At 49.1% G+C, this 14,310-nt stretch overlaps 1 protein-coding gene and 2 long non-coding RNA genes across 12 annotated transcripts in view; 2 read left to right on the top strand and 1 right to left on the bottom strand.

The window, feature by feature from the left end:
* The window catches only part of LOC144290377 (uncharacterized), a 131,938-nt gene that overhangs the window by 49,487 nt on the left and 68,141 nt on the right, over positions 1 to 14,310 (top strand). The window lies entirely within an intron of this gene.
* MED26 (mediator complex subunit 26) overlaps positions 1 to 14,310 on the bottom strand; it is a 54,119-nt gene that overhangs the window by 24,022 nt on the left and 15,787 nt on the right. The gene's annotated exons all lie outside the window — the stretch shown is intronic.
* LOC144290369 (uncharacterized) lies at positions 7,081 to 12,935 on the top strand. The gene is made up of 2 exons (XR_013358064.1): positions 7,081 to 7,350; positions 12,600 to 12,935. It is a non-coding gene; the product is annotated as an uncharacterized LOC144290369 (long non-coding RNA).

Here is a 14,310-nt window from a genome sequence, read left to right as displayed (position 1 = left end):
ACTTACCTTCTTGGCAACCCTGAAATTATTCCAAGGGGTTACATAAGGAGGGAGAAGAGAAACCATGTGAGGTTTTTGCAAAGCCAGACATAAAAGGAACATGGAAACCAAACATCACAGCCACAGTGGTAACTCGGGGACAGCAGTGACAGCATCATCTGCAAGGTGGTGGCACTGCTTGGCATGGCAGACGAGTGGATGGCTGCTGGGAGAAGATGAGGGCACAATGGAGAGTCACCACAGCTCCCGAGGCTACTTGCCACCAGGAGCCAAATCAACTGCTTCCTAACAACCTTCTCTGCTGGAGGCCTAAAAGGGGAGAAAGCCTGACAGCCCAACAGCAGCTCACTGGGCTGGAGTGGACTCCCGTGGCACTCCCTGTCTTGCCCCAAACTACCTGTCTCTCACAGAAAGGAAAGTGGCAGCAAAACTGATCCTGAGACCAGGAGCCCGCCTGTGGCTGAGTGTCACAGGACAAAATCCTGCAGGGAGCCTCAAGGTCTCCTTTACCAAGGTTCAAGGAAGGCAGGGTCCCAGCTGGGCTCCAGGAGAAGCACTACTGCAGCTTTTCCTTGTCTTAAATGCAGGCAGGCAAAGGCGGCTAAGCAGCACTCGGAACAGAGACGATTTTGCTTTTCACTGTATTTCCTTCTACGTATCATCTGCTAACATAACTTCCTCAATATTTTAAATCTATTTCTTAATGTGTTTTAAGTCTGTTTTTTCCCCTTTTCATCCCCACTGTAAAGTTGAGTAACCAAACACAGTCGGCCACAGCAAGAAAAAATGCTGTAGTACAACTAGAGGAGGAAACAGAAGGCAAGATTTTACTATAACCTACAGTAACATTAAAAAGGATCCCTACCTGTCACTGTACCAAAACGGCTCTGCCCAGGCAACCTGTCACCAAAAACTGGGGAGCTGTCAGCCCTGCCTCCTCTCATCTCTCACAGCAGTCCCTCCAGGCAGCCCCTCTGCAGCCTCATCTCCTTCCACCCAGTGCTCCTTGAGCCCCAGCCCCACACCCTTTCCTTCTGTCTCCACTTCTCAGGCATTCCTGGACAGTCCCACCTCAGGCAACTCCAAATCTGCACTGCAAGTCCAGGTGCGACATACGGATCTCCCACCCAACCACCTGGCAGCTTTTCTTCGCATCTCAAAGGCACCCTCAAAGGGTGTCCACAGGCCACTGGCCAACTCCCCAACCCCACGATGGACCCTGCTCCTGCAAGGCCTGTGTGCCCGGAGGAACAGCATGGGTGGGGCAGGCGAGCCTGAAGCCCACTAGCCAGCTCCCTTTCCCCTTCCCTGTGGCAGGCACTGCACCTCCAAACAAACCCCCCCACATTAAACCCCAAGTATGCCTTCTTCATACTCTCATTGTAACCCCCTGATATGGTGGTGGGCCTGAGCCAACTGTGACAGGTGCTTTGTCTGAGCATGCCTACTACATATGGCTCCATAACTTTCCAAACCGAGTCTCTTAATCCCCTTTGGTTTTCCTCTCCTCTGAAAGCATCTTCTGAGCCCCCATCTTTGTCACGTGTTTCTTCAAACTTCCGACAGCCCAAGAGGTAGATACTGACATGGCTCAGGTCCAACCCCAAAGGCCAAACTCTGTGGCACTGTCTCCCCTGAGCCCCTTGCAATTCCACTGACCTGAGCCATGGCAATGTTTCTGTGGGTGACTTTCCCGTAGTTGTCCTGAGCAAGCCAAAAATGACGCAGTTGAAACTGCATTATATATGCTATTTTCTCTTTTCATTTAACCCTTATTTTCTCCTGTTGCCATATAATCTTTATAATGATGATGTTTAACAGCTCAATGTTTCATCAATGAATTCCCTTCACCGTCTCCAACTGCTGGACATTCCATCTCCTTCCATGTTCTCCTATTCCAACCAATATCGAAGTGAAGGTCTTCACACATGCAACTTCCTTCTCTCTCTCTCTCTCTTTTTTTTTTGCCTTAGGAATAACTCCCCGGTATTAAAATTTGCTAGCAACTGATACTGCCCCAAATACTTCTGACTCTCAGTTTACACAATCCAGTGATCCCATTGCCAAGGGGAGTAAGAAAGCAAAGCCTCCCAGAGAGGTGGGCTCACTTGCCTCACCTGCCTGGCAAAACCGCACACAGGCTTCACGGCTGTTAGCCTGCCCATTTCATCTATCCATCAACTCTGCAAGAGTATGACAGTGTGTCTCCAGATGTGACTGCCAGAAGGCAAGGGAAAGAGGACCCAGTGCAAGTGATCCTCCAGGTCTGGCACTGAAGCCACCTGCCAGCACAGACATACAGAGAGAACTGGACTCCCACCACCCAGCTGTTGGGGAGACAGGCACATTATCAATGAGACTGTCACTCTACTCAGGAGGGCAATGACATACCCACATGAACACGATGGTACAGGGCTGGGGACATTCCTGGGAATCTGGGCAGGCCAGGAGGCTTGAAGCAGAAGTAACAGGAGATATAGCCCTACCTTGACATCACTCTCTTCTACTCCTTCAAAAAAGAATGGGGCAACAGGACTTGGGATGGGATTTCTAGAGACTCCTCTGGGTGTCTTGGGCAAGTGAGGCTCTGAACAGGGTATGACTTGTTGTCCCTTCCTGTTGGCCCCAACTCTCAGCCCGTGACCCTTGTGTGGCACACCATGCTACAACCCCAAACCTGAAAACAACTAGCCATGAACTGGGCCAGCCTGAGGCTATGCAGACTCAAACCCACAAGAGGACGGAAACCCCACCGTGAGGTCTACATCCTGCACACTGTGCATCAAGAAGCTGGTCCTTTTGTGCCCATGTGATAGAGAATGTCAGAGTTAACAAGTACCCTCAGGCCCATGAAGAAAGCAGGCATGAGCCCTTGAGCATGTCCACCATACATCACACCTAGATGGTGGCAGTGTCTGGCTCTTTCTCCAGAAGCTCTGGGTACTTTTAGGATCTGTACAGTAGGTGAGCCACAGCCTGGGATGACAACCCCAGCCACCATTCCAGTCTATGTCCCCAGCACTACAGGCTGATGATCACATGGGATGACAACCCCAGCCACCATTCCAGTCTATGTCCCCAGCACTACAGGCTGATGATCACAATCTCTATTCAGAGCAGCTTTGAAGGCAAGTTTAATTCTCATTTCACAGGGGCGCCTGAGTGGCTCAGGCCACTCAGCATCTTCTGCCTTCTGCTCAGGTCATGGATCCCAGGGTTCTGGGATGGAACCCCTTGTTGCTCCCTGATCAGCGAGGAGTCTGCTTCTCCTTCTCCCTATGCCCCTCCCCCAGCTTGTGCTCTCTCACTCATTCTCTCTCCAAAAAAAATTTTTTTAAGATTTGATGCAGTGGTTGTGGTTGCATTTAAGATTTTATTTATTCATGGGAGACAGAGAGAGACAGAGACATAGGCAGAGGGAGAAGCAAGCTCCTGCAGGGAGCCTGATGCAGGACTCCATCCCAGAACCCCAGGATTATGATGTGAGCCAAAGACAGATGCTCAACCACTGAGCCACACAGGTGCACTCAAATAAAATCTTAAAACTTAAAATAATAAAAACTAAAATTCTCATTTCACAGATGAGGACACAGAGGCTTACAAAAGTAGAAGGACTTGCCCAAGGCCAGACGAGCTAAAGTAAGATCTGAACTCACACCCACCTGACTCCAAATGCAAGGGCTCTGGTGCTTCTACCCTATATACTGTGTCCTGCAATAAAAAATTCTCTAATGTTTCTACTTTTTAAAGTCTATTTTGGCAATCTCTTTCTTTGGAAGTAAGAAGTCAACTTCCCACTATTGTTTAATATCCATATGTTTAAGATTAGAAACTGGAAGCAATGAATTAAGACAATCACGCATAGGCAAGCATTAAGACAAGTTCATTCTCAAAAACTGACACTGGAAAACCCTGGAGAAACCACACTGAAACCACCTTCCCGGAGTCCGCCCTCTCCAGTTCCTACTGGCACACAGAAGTGCCCCTGACTGCGTGGGCTACCTGGAGGCCTCAACCATCAGCTGTCCCATAGTCCTGCAGCATCACCACATGGCCACTTTCTGAGGCTGTTTTCAAGTTGCCTCCTTGATGCTCCCAGAGCCCAGGCTGGTCCCATAGCCCCAGGCCAATCCAAACACCAACTATCTCTCTGATCCAGATCCCATGTGGGTTCTGGGAACACAATGGTGAATGGGCCCGGCCTGCCTCCTAGTCTTCACACTAGAATCCTGTTTTTCTCTCTCCCAACACAGCAAATAAAATTTGTGAAATTTGTTACCCACTGAGAAGTCACAACTACAATCAGCATCCTCTGCACACCCTCTGACAGCTGAACTGTGCAAGCTGCATGGCACTAGACAACAGTCCCAGTCTCTTGGTCTGTTCCAGAGCTAAGGCCCCTAGCTTGATGCCCTGAGACCCCATAGGTCCACAGCTCCCAGGCCACCTGCGACACAAATGATAAATGATGAAGATGACCTCACTTCTGACACCAGCATATCAGGCCTCCCAAGCTATGCTGATCACCTGTAAAAAAGCAGTAAGACTAACCGTAAGAGGGGAAATGTGCTAAGATGACAAACATATCAGATAGAACAGACACCACTGATGAACAGAAATCTAACAACTTCAATAAACAAATCCGAAGTAATACAAAAAATATAGTACATCAACTGTAAAAACAACTGATACCAAATCCTGGGTCCCACTCAAACTTCCTGAGCCCCACAAATATTCCCAAGAAGCCCCTGGAAGGAGTCCATGCTCCCCTGAGCCCTGAAGCAGAAGAAGCCTCAAAAAGAGATTGCTAGTCAGTTCAGGGTTCCAAGTGCCACCTGATGGCTTGCCCTTTACATTTTTCCCACTTCACTCTTTTTCTAAGCAATAATGCCTGGGCTCTGGGAAGCAGGTTGTATTTTTTCTAGTACCATTACAATAAATGCACAGCTATCAAAATAAAATATATTTACCTCCAACAAACCTATAAAGCCCTTCTGTATGGCAGGCAATACTGATCCCCCAGCCCACAGCCTTTATTTACTGGTGGTCTCTGGAACTCACAGATAAGCTTGAGTCTCTGTTCCTCCAAAACAGATTCCACGCATCTCACAAAAAAAGATTGTAAATACGACGTAAAGTATCTCCAGGCCCTGCAGGAAGCAGAAGAATGGGACTGCAGCAGCAACTAGAGGGAAGGGCAGGACCGTGCTTCTACTCAACACTTTTTCTGGCCCTGAACCCCACAGTAAGGTGGCGGGAGCCAGAGAAGAACCACTCAAACACTGCTGCATTTTTGCTTCTGCCAAACTCCTGACGAGGGGATCTTCTCACTCCTCCCTGTTTCTCTAGGACTTTGGTTGGCGCCCCCTCTGAGGGTGGCAGGCATTCATCTAATCCTGGTGCAGTGCCTGCTATGTGCCAGATTCTGTGTTGGGGTAGGGTAGGGGATTATTCTCAAGCCCTGGCTCATAGAAGCCCATATTCTGGTGGTGGAGACAAGTGAGTGCACCAAGCAGGGCTCCAGGGAAGGCACTGCAGAGTGGCCTTCATGAGCATGAGGCTCAGGAGGGAAAAACGGGGGTAGGGGGGGTGCGCAGAGCCCCAAGCATGCATAGACACAAAATAGGGGGAGGTAAGGGGAACTGTGAGGCCAGGAGAAAGAAGTAGGCAGGGGTCTGCTGTGCCAGACACTGATTTGGGAACTCCAAGCTTGGCTTGGTCCATAGATGTTGGGGTGCCCCAAGGGTATGCAGTGGAGGGGACGGAGTTGAGCTGCAGTTCCCATCACACCTGAAGAAGTGTCCTGAGCCCATCTGAGTCCCTTGGCCAAAGTCCCTAATGTCCATCTGTCCATGTGCCCAGAGCCCTTCCACATGTTGCTGACACTGCTTCCCTCAGCCTTGGGCTGGAACTGGGGCTCTGCTGTAGCACTCTGCCATGGGGCAGGGTCAGCTGTTTCAGGCTTCGTCTGTGCCTTGAGGGGACAGCACCATCCAGCTCATAAGTGTTCTGAGGACTGCAGTGTGTACAAAACCCACACCCTGGGGTCCTATATGTAGCTCTACCAAAGGGCACTACCCACCACTTGCCATAGGGGCACCAGCTTTGCTTCTGCCTCCCTCTTGGTGTAACACTGGGTTCCCACCAGGCTGACTGAAGGAACAGCAGATATACCCTGCCTCCCCTTCGCTGATCATTGACCAGGGCCCTTTGCTCCTGAAACTGGATCTGGCCTCAGAATCTTCTTTAACCCAGAGCTTAAGGGTGCAGGGGTAGCCTGGCCTATCCTCTTCAGTTAAATCCAGCAATCTCCCCCTCCCCTAACTGGATTCCTTTAACTGCACGTCTGCCAATAACACCTAAACGGGGCCCCTGCGTCTGAGTGCCTGACCAAGACTCTGAAACAAATACACACACACACACACACACACACACACGCATGCACACACCACCAGACCCCAGAGGCCCTGTCAGGAAGTCTTGGCCCTGTTCCTAAGCCCCGACCAGCTCCCCAGGTTCCTTGCTTCCAAGGCTTCCTTTCACTGCAACTCTGATAGTGCTCTCCCACCAAGCATGAGGAGGTCCCTGGGTACCCCTCTCCCCAGTCTGTCATTCCTAGTGATAAGCCTGCAGGCGCTGCTCGTTGTGGGAGCTCTGCCTGGAAGATGCGCTATAAAGAGCCTCGGTAAGGCCAATTAGGCACTACTTGATGAAGAAATTCTTACTACAGGGGATCCCTGGGTTGTGCAGTGGTTGGCGCCTGCCTTTGGCCCAGGGCGCGATCTTGGAGACCCGGACTGACTCCCACATCGGGCTCCCGGTGCATGGAGCCTGCTTCTCCCTCTGCCTGTGTCTCTGCCTCTCTCTCTCTCTCTGTGTGACTATCATAAATAAATAAATTAATTAAAAAAGAAAAGAAATTCTTACTACACACAAAAAAAATAGAAAAAAGAAAAGAAATTCTTATACATAGCTCTACAAATTATTGTCCAAAGGGGTCAGGCTCTGTCAGCCCCTTTCTACAGGGAGGAAGTTAAGGCACAATGAGGTCACTTATTCTGTCTGAGGTCACACAGCTGGGTTTGGAGCTCTGGCAGCTTGGCAACCAAAACCTGGCTCTTCACCACATGCTCCACTGCCTCTCACAGAAATACACAGATACAGCACAGCGTGGCCTTGAAGGCACTCCCAGTGTGGCTGGGCAAGCAGGCAGGGCTCTGGGATATTCAGAGTATTCTGAGGCCTCTAAGGAGCAGGATGGAGTCTGTCTCTGGAGGAGGCCTGAAGAGTGCACAGCAGTCTGTAGGCCAGACCAGGAGCACACAGCAGCACGATTACAGAGAATACCAGGTAAGAGTAAGAGGGGGGCCACGCCATGCTCAGAGCAAGGAGTGACACAGATCAAACTACAGTTTTAAATAGCTGGATCCAGCTACCTGGTGGAGAACTCACAGCTGAAGCAGAGAGAAAATCTGTAGGTGCTAGCCAGCCCCACAGAGATGATGACAGGCAAGATAGGGTGGATGTGAGATAAGGGGGCGGGGGGGCCCTGAGGCAGGTCCCAGGGGCTCAGGGCCTGCCTGAGGAGAGGGACAGGGCAGGAAGGGAGGCCCTGCAGCTGGATGCCAGGGAACCACTGTGGCAATGTCCCAGTGACGCTTGCTAACTTCCCAAGGTTTTGAGCACAGACTGCTTGTGGATCATCCTGTTTCACTTACCCTGAGATGCGCCACTCTGTCACCAATCATGAGAGACAAATGGGGCCAACTGGAAGACATGGCCTGGCCCCAGAGACTCTAAAATGTGACTGAAAGGGACACACCTCATTCCTCACAGTCCTCATACCCTGAGTGCACAAAGGTGGGCAGAATACATGGTCTCCCTCACATCCAACACACCACCTGGGACCAGATACTGTCCCCAACCATCCCCTCCCCTCAACCATGTCTGAACAGATCCTAAGGCTGGCATACAGCCTCTCTCCTCCCACCGGGGCCAGGGTAGCAGTTGCCATACCTAAATGCCACGTCTCCCAGCCCAATCCGCCCACAGCTCCACCAGCAACCTTTCCACACTCCATTCAAAAACAGCTTTGGGGCCCTAGTGAAAGAAGCCTCAGCACGCCTGAGCTCCTGGGAGGTCCTTTCTGCTTGGACTGCCCTCCCTCAAGTCCCCTCCTCTGGCTCGCCCCATCCACCTCATCCACTGTCATTCCTCTGCTCCTCTTCTGCCCTGAGCCACTACACCCTGTCACCCTGTTCATGCTCACACAGCACTGTGGCTGACAAGCGCTGCATATGCAACTGGATGGGGCAGCCAAAAGAGCAAAGAGGTGGGGCATAGAACCCAGAGCCTTCTACTGTAAGGTCATCAGCTTCTGTGTCTCGGGGGGTGGGGGGGATCACCCTCCCATGGGATTGTCTGAGAATCTGCCTGGCACGTGGTCAAGTGCTGGCCAGCTGAGGGTCCCAATCTGTGCAACGGGAATCATTGCAATCATCACCTCTCTGGGCTACTGCTAAACCAGATGTGCTCCTGAGTGCTTGAGGGCTTTTCTAAATGCTTAAGTCATATCTGACAGGAGCCGCAGAAGATCCAGGCAACAGACTTCAGCAGTCTCCCCGGGGAAAAATAGCAAGGCCCTAACACTAGCAGCTTCTGTGTGTCAGGGACAGACATGCCCTTGCGCTCAGCCAGGCCTGCCTCCTGGAGCCAATGCCAGCTCCACCCGCACCTGCCCTCTCACACCTAACTCCAACTTTTGAGAAAGAGAATAGGAGGGAGGGGTTCACAGGGCCCTGTGGTGGCAGCTGCCTGCTCTGCCCTGCCCTGCCCTGCCCGGAGAGGGCACCCACAGAAGTTGCCCCACCACATCTGTCACTGTGAAACCCAGCACTCTACACTTTTACTGTCTGATAGACTCAGTGGAAACATGCACACAAATATTCAAATAGCACTGTTTTATTAATTAACTCTGGAAGCCAGTTCCATGACAATGAAACAGATACTATCAGAATATTATGCTGCAGTTAAAGGAATGAATTATACTCACATGTAACAAAGAGCCAAGACATGCTGAGGGAAATGAGCTGCCTTCAAAATGACAGACTTGTGTGCCAGCATTTATTTAAAAACCATGCATGGTGTTCTAGGATGTATCTCTACACACAAAGACGTACTCCAGACTCACGACAGTGGTTCCCCTCCAGAGTGACAGAAGAAACTGCATCAGTGACAGAGGCCAAAGAGGCCAAAGCTGTAGCTTAAACACATTAAAAAGAAAAAAAAAAAAAAAAAAAAAAGTACTTATTGCTTGTGTACCAACAGATTAGTGAAAAGGAAAGAAAACACAACATTTTAGGCAGAGGATAGGGCGAAGGAAAGCATAAGAGGACAGGCTACACCTGGATGTGCAGGCTGGGGAGGTCGCCAAGATTCTGGAGGGCTGTGATTCACCAGAGTTGGTTCTGCAGAGGGGACATTCTGAATTTGCAGGAACTGCACATAGGGACATCAGCTTTCAAACAGAGACAGTGGGGTGTGGAAGGTGACCCTAGACCTGGTTTGCCAGAATACACATTTACACCTGTTGCCCAGTGTAACTTTTAATAGTGCCTAGTTCACTCTAAAAACGTCCTGGTATGGAGGATAAGAAATATAGTCTCCCTGTCTATGGGGTCAGGGCAATGAATCATAGCTAGGCCTCACGTACACCACCACCTCCTATGTTTACTGTAGGCTACACACTGTGCCACTACTGTAAGGGCATTGTCTCACAAGTCCCAGAGCTGCACTGACATAGTGCATTTTTACAGATTCAGAAACAGGAGACTCAGAAACGAGATTCCTGCCCAAAGTGACGCAGCTCACACAGAGTTTAAGACACCAGCATGGGCGGGACTTGGGTGAGACCCTAGGGTCCTCAGACTGAGATGTAGTCTGAAGGCCACATGACCAAGTGAATAAAAAAGAAGAAATGGATGTAAAAAAGAGGGAGGGCAGCCCGGGTGGCTCAGCAGTTTAGCGCCGCCTTCACCCCAGGGACCGATCCTGGAGACCCAGGATGGAGTCCCATGTCCAGCTCCCTGCATGGAGCTTGCTTCTCCCTCTGCCTCTCTCTGTGTGTGTCTCTCACGAATAAGTAAAATCTTTAAAAAAAAAAAAAGGGGGGGGGGGACCCAGGGGCCTGCCTCCACAGGAAACTCCACTGGCCTTTGCCAGCACCCACCTACAGTCCATCTCCACACATCTCTCCCAACACAGCGAGAGCAGCCGCAGGAGGGACTGGCACAGGGCACCCTGCCAACAGGTGGCACCTCCAAAATGCTGAGGCACTCTAGGAGTAGAGTCTCCAGCTGGTGCTGGTTGGCACTAACAGAAAGGCAAGAGGCCCAGCGGAGCGGTGGGCAGGGAGACATCGGAAGCAGTGACAGAGGAAGGGGTGAGGTGGAAGATGCCCAGGGAAAAGAGCACTAGCCCACCTTCCATAGCGCTGGGAAGGATGGACCTACAGGGCCCACCCTGCAAATGAAAGCCCCTCTGAAAGCAACAGCTGAAGGCTGCATGGGGCTCCTAGCAATAAAGCACCCTTGCACATTTGTCTTCTTACCCAACTCTGAGCAAATCTGTCATTCAGTGGGGTCAGCTTTCCTCCTTCCTCACTCACCTAACTCACACACTTCTTCATTTCCACCTCCCTGTAAAGGGATGAGTATCAGATCACTAACCTACCATGCAGCTTGAAAGAGCACACAGGAGGCTTTACTTCATCCTTAGTGGATGTAGTAGGGCTCTACAGGCCTGGGCCCACCTGGAGGCTGCCATGGATTGGTTTCTCAGGGGCGGCTACCTCCCTTCTCCCTACAAGACCAGGGATTTGATGGCTTTGAGGCTGGGTCCCCAAAAGTACAAACACTTTCATCTAATTAGGAATGACACAGGTTTCCAAGCTGGGCCAGTCCTTCTACCTCACTGACCTGGCAGTGTGACTCTCCATAAAGCAGGAATGCTGGGCCCCTCTGGCCAGCAGGGGAGAAACCACTGAGCCTCTGGACTCTCCAAAGCTGTCTCGCCCTGTAAACAAGGCCCATACCAGCACATGGCAGTGTCAAGATGCACTGAGCTTGGGTTACATTCTTTCCTTTTTTGAGGGAGCAGAAACAAATATAGCATTAGCCATACTGAAACCTAGAGCAACTTTTATGGCCCACAGGTAAGGTTAACAGTGATACCTTGACTGGGAGGAGAAAGCAGTCAGAACATGGAGCTGCTTTTTTCAGTGGGGAGGGCACCCTGTACACACTCAGAAGGAATGCCTGTCTCTAACATCAGGAAAACCTTGGACGTGGGAGCCCAAGCCCATCTGGACTGCACACTGCCAACTACTGCAGCCAGCAGAGAACAGACACGAGCGTTCATTCAGCAGCTATCTATTTACGGGGAAAATAAAAATGTATTGTGCACGTGGTGAAGAGGAAGTCAGGAAGCAGACAGAGCTTGTGAGACTTCCACACGTGTTGGGGAAGGCGGGCAACAGACAGGCTAACGGGACAATGTGAGTGTACCAAAAGCTATAATCATGTGCCATGTTACAGGAACGCTTCCTCTGACGGCTGGCCAGGAGAGATGGGAACCTCCGTCCCAGGGGCCACAAAGAACCAGAATGGCACAGGATCTGGAGCAGAGTTTTGGCCCTGCCCTACCTTCAGGGCAGCTGGCTAACCACATGCCCCTGATGGGATCTGAGCACAGCCTCTGAACCAAGAGAACAACCCCAACAGCCAGTTGAAAAGGCAGTGATGCCATCTTGGACAAAAAGCCTGTGGCCTAGAGCCCATATCTCCATTTGCACACATACCAATACTTCTGCTCTTCCTGGACTGCTTTGCCCTGCAGCCAGGGTCCACACTGGCTAGGTGGAAGGACTCTATCCAGGACTGTGCCGGAGCCAGCTCACACCAACTCATGAAAGCCTGGGATGAAGCTTTCAGGAATCTTGGGAACCAGCTATTAAACACAACACAGTGAAAAATGCAATGATAGAGACTCATAACAAGTTGTACTGAAAACAAAGGTGATGGGGTGTCTGGGTGGCTCAGTTAGTTAAGCATCTGCCTTCAGCTCAGGTCATGACTCCAGTGGCCTGGGATCGAGCCCCGCATCAGGCTCCCTGCTGAATAGAGTGCTTGCTTCTCCCTCTCCCTGTGCTGTTCCCCTTGCTTGTGCTCTCCCTCTAGCTCTCTGTCAAATAAGTAAATAAAAATTTTTTTTAAACGCTTGTAGAAATGGTGCAGTTATAGTCTTTTTTAAAAATTTTTATTTATTTATGATAGTCACAGAGAGAGAGAGAGGCAGAGACACAGGCAGAGGGAGAAGCAGGCTCCATGCACTGGGAGCCCGACGTGGGACTCGATCCCAGGTCTCCAGGATCGCGCCCTGGGCCAAAGGCAGGCGCCAAACCACTGCGCCACCCAGGGATCCCAATAAAATATTTTTTAAAAAAAGGTGATAAAATACAACTCATCACTTCCTACTTATTTTGCCACATTACTATTATCTAGATTTTTTTTTAGTTTATTTATGACTACTGTTATCTGCAGGGAGAATATGTGCTACTGAAGCATCTCTTTCCAACTCCATGTGTGATGACATCATGTTAGTGTCTGGAAATCAGCCACAGTGGAAGTATTTACACCATGGAAATTGGCAAACACTACAAATCAGGGTTTCATTCACTCCTGGGCCATATCTAGTCCAATGTCTGTTTTTGTAAATACAGGATTTTTTTTTTTCATTTTATATACTTTTTATCACAATGAAATTAAAGTAACATGAATATAGCCATATAAAGTTTTATCAGAACACAGTTTAACCATCCATTCCCATACTGTCTATGGCTGCTTCTATGCTATAAATAAAGGCAGAGTTGTGACAGACTATGGCTCAAAATATTTACCATCTGGCCCTTTACAGAAATAGTTTGCCAACCCCTGGAATTTAGATTTAAGAAAGTGATGGAGAAAATGTTAATAATACAGATTAAATTTAAGTGTGTCATGCCTATAGCCACTACATTAGGAACAGCACAAACCAGGGGTGCCTGGGTGGCCCAATTGGTTAAGTGTCTGCCTTCAGCTCAGATCATGATCTCAGAGTCCTGGGACGGAGCCCCGTGTCAGGCTCCAGGCTCAGCAAGGAGTCTGTTTCTCCCTCTCTTCTTCCCCCTCTGAGCACACCCTTGTGTGCACGTTCTCTCTCTCAAATAAGTAAAATCTGTTAAAAATTGTTTTAAAAAAAGGGGAATAGCACAAACAAGAACATATCCTTCCAGTACCTGAAAATTATCTGATTCAGCATTAACATAAACAAAACTATTGGGACAGCCAATTTTTAGTAAACATTCAGTAATTGACAAGAGTTGCCATATCTATGAATCCAGGTTCTTCCTTCTTTTCAATTTGTATGTAATGTTGAAATACAGTAATTATGCAAATAGATTTCTGTTTCTTTCAAACTTTATTTCAGGTTCTTTGAAGTAATGTACTCTAATTTACCCTGTGGTGTGCCAGTAAACGTTTGGCAATTGGCTTTTCTGGGGAAAAAGAAAAGTATTCATATACATACACAGGTTGGTTTATACATTTTACTCTGATATTCAGGATAGGTACCCTGCAGTTTATGAATAGTAAAATACACAGCCTGGGTGGCTCAGTAGTTGAGTGTCACGCTCAGGGATCAAGTCTAGGATTGAGTCTGGGATCGAGTCCCACATCGGGCTCCCTGCAGGGAGCCTTGTTTCTCCCTCTGCCTATGTCTCTGCCTCTCTGTGTGTGTCTCTCATGAAAATAAATAAAATCTTAAAATAATAATAATAAACAAAACTATCAACTGACATCCATGTCAGAACTACACTCATAAGCTGACTACAGATACAAAAGTTCAGCAAAAATCAAAGAAAGCAATCTGTGAAACAACTGGTACAGAGAATGGATAAGAAAGAGGGCTGTGTAATTTACTATTTTACATGAAGAACAGGACTAGTGGCCCTGACCAGAGCAAAGCATTGCACACCATTGCTCTAAACCTCCTGGATATGTATGAGTAATAACTATCCTCTCCACTGGTTGCAGTACACCAGCCCCATGCCCACTCCATATCTGATTGCTCTCAATAGTTCTCAAGTGCTCTTCAGACTAAGGCAGTCTACTTTTTATTTTCATTTTTTTACTGTTTAATTAAAAAGACAATGGAGCATAGGAAAAACAAAAACAAAAAGTGTTCCTACTGCCCCAATACAAGTGGTTCTCATTT

Source organism: Canis aureus, chromosome 19, assembly GCF_053574225.1.
Source record: "Canis aureus isolate CA01 chromosome 19, VMU_Caureus_v.1.0, whole genome shotgun sequence".
Classification (NCBI taxonomy): domain Eukaryota; kingdom Metazoa; phylum Chordata; class Mammalia; order Carnivora; family Canidae; genus Canis; species Canis aureus.
This window is presented reverse-complemented; position numbering and strand designations above follow the sequence as displayed.